Source organism: Heliangelus exortis, chromosome 16 (genome assembly GCF_036169615.1).
Source record: "Heliangelus exortis chromosome 16, bHelExo1.hap1, whole genome shotgun sequence".
NCBI lineage: Eukaryota > Metazoa > Chordata > Aves > Apodiformes > Trochilidae > Heliangelus > Heliangelus exortis.
In genome coordinates, this window is record NC_092437.1 from 11,033,067 (window position 1) to 11,041,677 (window position 8,611).

An 8,611-nucleotide genomic window follows, 5' to 3' on the forward strand; every position below is an offset into this window, starting at 1 on the left:
TTAATCAGTAGGAGAGCTATAGTAGTAAATCTATAAATGCAATGAGATTTAAAGAGAGGCCTGAAAGACTTAGCAGTTGATTCTTGCAGAAAGCCAAAAAGAGCTGCATATTTTACTGGAAATTTCAGGCAAAATGTGTTAGAATGCAGTCTATTACAGTGACCTGAGCTACAAATCCATTTGAGCTGGAGATAAAGGGAAAAAGAATAATACCGGAGAAAATATTTACATTCCTGTGTATCAAAGAATACTAAGAAAGGGGGTTGAAGTTTTTTGATTTGTACTGATTTTTTTGTTTCAGTGTTCAGTTTCTTAGATATCCAGAAAATTGCATTTTCTTCCCAATAACATTGCTCATTAACTAAATAATTAATACGTGAACATTTAGTTCATGGTCTGAAAAATAGACAGGTAAATGCAAAACAGTTGCAAAAGGCTAAATTTTTGGCATGAGTGTGATGAATTTTTAAAAATATAAACTCCGTGGTCATTCATATATCTTTCATTACTATTCATGAATGCAGTGTTTGACAGATAAAGGAGTTATCAACAGTTTATAGTCAGATAAAGATAAATATGCATAAATGCTTTATCAGGGAATAGTTCTCTAATTTTTAAATGTGGAAACAATGTAAATAAACCCATATTTGAGTAAAAAAACACAGGCAGATTGCATTCAGTTCTCTTTTATTAGACTGGATAGTACTTTATTCTGTGAGGAATGTCTGAGAAAATAGTGTCAGTGTTTTCTCTGGAAAATACTGATGAGATGAAGGACAAAACCTCTTATGCAGTTTCCTCATATCTCCACGAGTTTTCTTTTTGTGGAAATGAAGGGAAAAGATGGGTTAAGCAGCAGTGCTGATGGGAGATGGTTGCTTGTGGACTGCTCCTCCCTTGGAGGAGAGGCCATCGCTCCTGTAAGCTGGGAACAGAGCAGCTCCATGAGCAGCTGTGCAGCACAGGTCATGGATCAGGACTGGCACTGGGGTCAATAATCAATGTGAAGAGCTGGCAAGCAGTCTGCTGGCTGAAATCAGATTCATTTATCTAAGACATTTGAATACAGTCAGAAAGGAGAGGGGGGAGAGGAACCAAAGCCTGTTTCCATATTACTGGGGAAATTAAAAAATTGTTGGTGCTAAGGTTCTTTTATCGTGGGGTGCCCTGTTTTGCACTGGAAATGATGAGCCTTGATTGGTTTGGAGCTTCTTGGAAAGCAACTCATGGCATTGTGGGTGATTTACCTAAATCTAATGCTACGTCAGCACCAGTAAACTTTTTTTGTGAGATCACAGACAGGTAGAAGGGAATGAGAGTCCTGGGAAAAGAGAATCTTGAAAGATTGAGGCTTGGCAAACACCCCTTAGTCATTTAACTTATTGGAGAAACAACAGCAGGACCCCAGCTATGGCTTGATGTGCACTGAACTACATCACTTGGGAGTAAGCTGCCTGAGCTTCATGTTGTGCAATGAGCTAGGAGAGGAGAGGCAGAATTGGCTTTCCTTCCAGACAGTATCTCATGTTGCTGCTGCTGCTGAAGAAAACATAATCTTGTGTATTCCAGGTTCAACCCAAATTAGCATTTCTTTGTCAGAACCCACATTTACAGGTTTTGAGGCAATATGTTTGGCCAGTTTTATAGAAATCTTGATCAAAGCACAGTCTCAGCCTGTGAGATGTTCCTGAGTTTTGCTACAAGTAGACAGAGAAGTTTGTTTCTGTGTTTCAAAACTTAGTAATTAAGTGAAACTACCCGAGTAAACAGGTTTCTGGGCCAGAAAAGATTCATAATCATGCTTGTCTGGCAAGAGATCTTACAAAGATAATGCTGATGTTAATATTAACATTAACAAGTGACTATAACTTTATACGGGCCAAGGTGAATGTGTGGACTTCCCTCCTACAAGATGCTATCAGAACAAGCCATGAAGTTGGATGTCTGAAAGAAATTGAGATGATTTTCTGAACGTCTCTACGCAGATGTAAGCTCTGTGAGTAATTTGCAAGCTTAGGGAAAGTGAGCCAAAAATCCCAGTTGAAGACATAAATGATGCTTGAGCAGAATTTTGCTAAACTCGGTGCCTCAGACAGCAACACTGAATCTTGACAAGTGCATTTTGTGGTGTGGGCAGGTGAGCTGATCCACTGTGGGAGATTCTGTAGTCACTAGGGCTTTACATGAAAGCAGTTTCCAACGTACTGGAATGCAGTGTTTGGTATTTTCAATTACACAGGATTAAAGTCCCAGGCAAAAGGATTATGAAGTTGGAACTGCCTGGCTATTTTCAGTGAGTCTCTCCCAGCCAGGTGAGCTGGGCAGCTCTATGCCTGAGCTGCAGGACATGAGATAAAAACAACAAGAAGAAAAGGATAAATTCTTCAGTAATTCGGAGAGAACATAGAGAGGTGGAAGGAACCCCAAGAACCTTCCAGCTTATGCTGAATCTGATTGCCAGCAGAGCAGTTGTGAGCTTCTAGGTGTGAATCCCACAGGAGTTTGCTGTAATTAAGCATCCTGTAAGGTGAGGAGGGGTGTGAGCACAGCCAGAAGCTCATCAGTGGTGGCTGCATCAGCTCCCATCCCCCTCAGATGCCCTTTGGAAATCTTCAGCATGTTTTGTGTTTGTTTTGGGGCCAGGAACAAATGCTGGCAACTGCAAAGGTGTTAAGTGTTGGACAACCTATCCCAACATGCCCTACAAGGCACTGAAGGGAATATTACTCTAAGTGGATGATGAGCTCAGTTCAGAGGCTGTTAAGTTGAAGCTTATTACCCTCATTAAGAGATGTGTGTAATGTGGTTTTGGGCTTCTGATATGGGAAAAACAACATTTTCCTAGTGTTTTGCTGTCCTGTCTGTTGTGCTTGGAGGGGAATTCAGTTTCTGTTTTGCAGTAGGTCAAATTCAGCCCAACAATAAGATTTCTTCCCAAAGTTTAGAGTTTGGGGATGCGTCTGTGAAGGCAGAGGTTGAGTCTGGGAAAATGTGCTTTGTCAGAAGCAGGAAGGGTTTCCCTGTGAGCAGGGGGAAAACAAGGAGCAGGTTATAGAGAGATTCACATGCCTCTGAGGCAACCAGTCCTGTCTGAGAGCACTGGGTGTCAAATGCAGAGCCATCCAGGTGTCCCTGCCCTGTGCTCCCCAGGGTTCCAGGGGCCAGGAGATGATGTTGTATTGCTACCAGCAGGGTGTAAATGCAGGGAGACAGCTCAGGTTCAGCTTTCCATGCAATTCAATAAGCCCTGCAGAAGCAGGAGTTCTGGGGCAGGTGGTGCAGGGTCAGGAAGCAGTTTAGATTCATCAGATGTTACTCACTTTAGTTCAGGACTGGGCTAGTTTGCACAAGATGACTTTTATGTCTCTGTCGTGTGGTCCTCAGCAGCAGCATTCTCTGCCTTTTTCCTCTATCTGGTGTCCCACAGCTCCTCCCAATGCTGGAGTGTTGGCTCTCTAGTCAGCTTTACTCTCTAGCTGTCTTTGGAGGGTCAGGTCAGGAGAGGTTTGAGGTGCTCAGCCCTGAAGTGAAGCCCTCCCTGCTACAGACAGGGCTGCAATTGAAAGCAGCTGATCACAAGTCCCTTGCAAATATTTCCATTTCAAACCACTGAAGTTTTATGTCTTCCTAGTAAATTTTTTTTCTTAAGCCTCATAAATCTCATAAAGATCTGGAACAGCTAGTAAATTTGGCCATTCAGATCCACGTTTTCCAGTAAAGGGGGTAATGATTGCTGTTCCTGATGCCACCTCCCTTCCCCACCCCCTCAGCCCTAGGAGTTCATCTCTTGCTGGCTGCTTGCATGTGAGCTGGGCCATGCAACACACACAGGTCCCATTTGCATGAAGGACTGAGGCACTGTTGGACCTCTGCTGGCTTTTTCACTGCCCCCACCTGTGACCTGGGCAAAATCATTTGTCATCTTCACCTCTCAGATCAGAAAAAATAAGTTGATGCTCACCTGTTCTGAGGGAATGGAACTGGGAATCTTGCTGGGCTGGATGGCATGTGCTAGTGGTGGGAAGCTGCAGTATTCCAGGATAGGGGGTCCCAAAGTCCCCACCAAACATGGCACATGAGAGGTCTGTGCTGTCAGCAGGGCCACAGCCCCCAGGGCCTTCTGCTTTTCACCCAGGTTTGCTTGGGGCAGAGCCCAGGGAGGCTGCAGAGTTGGGTTTGTCTCCAGTCCCTGGAATAATCCAGAGAGGAAGCTCCCTGCATCTTCCCTGTTGCACCAATACCAAGTCCAGCCAAATCTCTAAGGCTTGGATTTCCAGGTAGGCTTTAAAGAACATGAACACAAGATAAAACATAAACCCAAGATTTCTCAGACTTCCTCTGGAAATGGCAGGCAAGAGTGCTGAAGGTATTTAGAAAAAACATATTATAGAAAAAGAAAATTATAAGCATATTTTCCCTTCTATTTGTTGTCTCCCAAATCCAAACAAGCTTATTTCCTTTCCTGCAATGCTGCTTTTGATAATCTTGTGCCAAAGGCACTGAATCTGTTCTTATTGCTGTCAATAGCAAGATGCCTGTTGCTTTTAATGGTTCAACTATTAAAACACTGCAGCCCAGTTGTCTGGCTGTGAGCAATCCCAAGATATTGCAGTGACAATATGGAACCTTTTTCTTCTCTGAGTGTTTCTCTGCAAAGTTTGACCATTTTGGCTGGGGTAAAACATGTGTCTATCTGGGATTCTTTCCAAGGATGAGATTTTGACAGCTGTGCTCATGTTGGCAAAAATCCTGACATCTTGCGCTTGGTTGAAATAGCAGATTCTTAGTGGAGAGGGGTGGGAATCTGATTTCATAGATGAACACTTATGAATTGAAGACTGTGAGCCTGGCTTTAGCTCTTTTCACTTGGGGGAAGAGGTTGAACCCATCCTTTGGGAACAGGGTGGAACCTTCCTTTCTTCCCATCTCCACCTGTGGGCACAGATGGCCGATGGGCAGCGGGGCTGTTGGGAGCCCTCTGGTTCTCTGCCAAGATCGTGCAGCAGCTTGGGACATGCCTTGGACTGCACCCATGGAACTGGGTGTCAACCTGTGTGGAGTACATGCCTAATGAGTTTCTTTTGCATATTGGATGTTTGGGCATGAATGGTGGGGTGGTGGTAGCCACCCTCTTGATGAAAACCCACCCCTGCAGCCATGATCAAAACCAGGCCTATGATTTATGGCTGGTAGCTTGTGAAAAAACAAAGCTTTGGTATAGTTTGAAATAGCCTGGTTTGGGGCTTTTTTTACTACTATTATGATTATGATGATTGAGGGGGTTTTTTGGTTTGTTTTTCACTGGAATCTCCCATCTTGAAGTGGAGAAATATTTCCCACAAAAGCTGTAATTAGTCAAAACCGATATATTTCTGCAGTAACCTTCAATCTGATGAACTGTCATTTTCTGATGAAAAATCACTGTTTGGAGACAAGAATTCCTATTATCTCAACAAACAGGGAATGGTGGCACAGAAAATTGTGTCACAAGGTCACCTAGGATCTCCACATCAGAGCCGAGGATAAACTGGAACAGGTCTGGTGGAAGGTCATAAAAAAGCTTTTGGAAGGTATTTTGCAAATATTATATTTATTTCAAATTTTCCAGTGGTCAGATAGTTCCTTTATAGTTTACCAAGAAAAATAAAAAAATCATGAGGCTTTAAAACAATGTCAACAATAATTTTCCATTTCTGGTCTTTCACTGAAAAACAAGGAAAAAAATATTTTTTAAAGCACACACTAACAAGATAGTTGTCAAACAACAAAACCTCAAACAAAACATACCTCCTGAGGAAAACAGTTCCAACAGTTTTGCTCAGGAAAGAGCTTAGGGTTAGGCCCACAAAATCAGATGTTCAGGGCTTGTGTCCATGGCCAGTGTGAGGTCTTATATGTTACTTTCAAGGAAAAGCAGCTAAACCTGGCTCAAATTCACCCCTGCTGTGCATTAGGTGATGTATACTGACATTTACCACACTTCAGCAAGCACTTGGGTTGCCTTTTCCTGTGTTGAAACCCTTATTTTAAGGATTTGGGTGGCTGTAGGTCCCTGTTATATTGTGGATGAGTCAGATGTGAAATAGTTAAATTTGGGACAGTCCCAGTGGGAGAAATCATGTGTGCAGGGTGACTTCAGGCATGCAGGTGAGCTAGAGGTGAGCTCTGAGCACGTGTTATTTATCTGCAGGTAGCCTTGCTGTGGCACCTGAGTGACCAGAAAAATGACCACTAACTACAAAATCTTATGGGAAAAACTGAACCCAATATACTTTGTCCTTTATTTTGCTCCATCTCCCATAAACACTCTATTTCATGGGATGTTTGGAGAGTTGACCCATGACCTTGGAAGCCCTTCCAAAGTCACACCTCAATGACAAGCTCTCCCTTCCTCTCCCACTTGTTTCTTGAAAACTCTGGGGCAAATATTAGCACATCTGTGAGTGCTGGGCTGCTATGTTTAGAATGCTGCTAGCACCTGGCTTAGTTTGATTAAAACTAACATGACCACACTGAGAAATGTCAGTGGCACATCTACCATAAATTAAACTGAAATTCCAACTTTAAGTTGCCATATAGTTCTACAGATCTGTTTACTCTGGGCTAGCATAAGGGAGATGTCTTCACCTTAGCTGATTTTTAACAGGTCACAGACCTTGACTTTAAATAACTGAAAGCCTTTAAAATAATTTTAAAACATGCTTTCTCCTCCTTTACAGTCTTTGACCTTTAGTTGGCCTTAACCAGCAGCCCCCAGGATGATGTGATTCTAAAACAGACCATCATAAACTGAGCAGCAACCTGAAATAGATAGTATGAGTATTACCTGAAACGAGTGAAGAGGTTGGAATAATTATTGCTCATGTTTACACTTCTGTATCTCAGTGGGTTATGTTCAGTCCCTTAACGATGATGATTAAGAACATACTGGAAACATGTAGTAATTATAGAGAGCACATAGCGTGGTTTGGAAAGCACAGAGGTGGCTTTGAAGTGGAACTGGACACAGTGACTGCTGCCAAAAGGTTGGGAGAGGCAGCAGTGCCATGCAGCAGGTCGTTGGGAATTGTGTGTCCAGTAACGTGGCTGTTTTGGAACACGCAACATCTGCCCCAGGACCAGCTCTGTAATTGCTTCTTGTACAGCAGTGAGACACTTAACTCACAGAAGGAAAGTTGGTGACAGGTGAGGGATTATATAAACGCTCCACTTTTTAATTTACCTCCAGCCAAAGTTGAAGTTTTGTTTGTTCCTGGGTAGGGGAATTTTTGGAGGGTGTTTGGGAAGAGGGAAGGAGCAGGAAGTTTGGGGTGGCAGCAGAGTGGGCACTGGTTCAGGCACTTTGCCCTGCCAAGGTTTCAGTGTGGGTTCTGACATGAAAGGGAGTTCTCCAGCAGTGAGCTTTAAAACCTCATGTTTTAGGAGTGTTCTGTGGGTGAGGGATAGGGGCATGTACTGCGGAATGCGAGTCCTTTGTTTGTTTTTCCCATTTAAACAAACAAAAAAACTCTTACAATAAGAGAAGGAAGGAGGAGTGCTGAGGCTTGGGCTGTAAAATTACATTTGCTGGAAAAGCTGTCCTGTTTTCCATTGCTTAATTTCAGCTGAAAAGGGAGGGCATGAAGGTTGGAGAGAGCACAGCTACGTTCTTGGGAGCATGTTTATGAGCTCTGGAGACAGACAAGGGGGGAGCAGTACTAGGTAAAGAGAGCAGAGGTAAAGCCAGGCATTCCCCAGCATTCCTGAGCACTCTTTTTAGGTTCGAAGGTTCACTTTTGGTAATTTTCCTTCAATTTTCTACAGCCATATCTCTTGGTATTTTGCAAACCCAAAGTCAGCTTCTATCCCTGTGCTGATGCCACAGAGACTTACCTGCTTACACCACACATCTCCCATTTCAGTGGTGCTCCTGTCCCACCCTGTCCCCTTGCAACTGACTGGCTGTCAGCTAATACTCAGCATGTCTAAAACAAGGCTCTTTCCCATAAATTTGTTCTTTCTTAAGCAGAGTGCTTGCTATTAAGATCCTGCCTGTCTCTCAGACTTATCTGTGACTCAGATGTCTCTCTTGGCTCACGCCTCCGGGCGGTGTCAAGCTCTTGCCACTTGTTTTCTGCATAGTCCCTTCAAAATACTGTCACTTTAGTCCCCTCTCATGGCTCATGTGCCTGCACAGGCTGTCATTATCATGCTCCTCAATCACAATTACAACACTGCTAATTCTGGCCTTGGCAACTCCAATCTCACCCAGTTCACACATGTTCTTCATGCTGCACAAAAGATCATTTGCCTTGCCTGCCCATCACCCCTTTTACTGCAGCACTCTTGCAAGCCTCTTCTTTTGACCATATCAAGCAGCATTTGCCTATCTTTGCTTCCAAGGTCTTTCATGACCTTTCTTCACCCAATATAGCATTTTTCTTTTGTGGTAAAGATGTAAGTTTTGGCCTCTTACCAGCCCACTGTGCCACTCTCTCAGTTTTTAAAATTTGAAAGCACCCTCATGTATTTTCCTCTGCATCTAAGGCAGCTTCATGACCCTCTTCCCAGGTTCTTTTTAAAGGTGTTTCTAAGATGGCTGTAAAACCTTCACAACAGTGAAGTTGTTGGT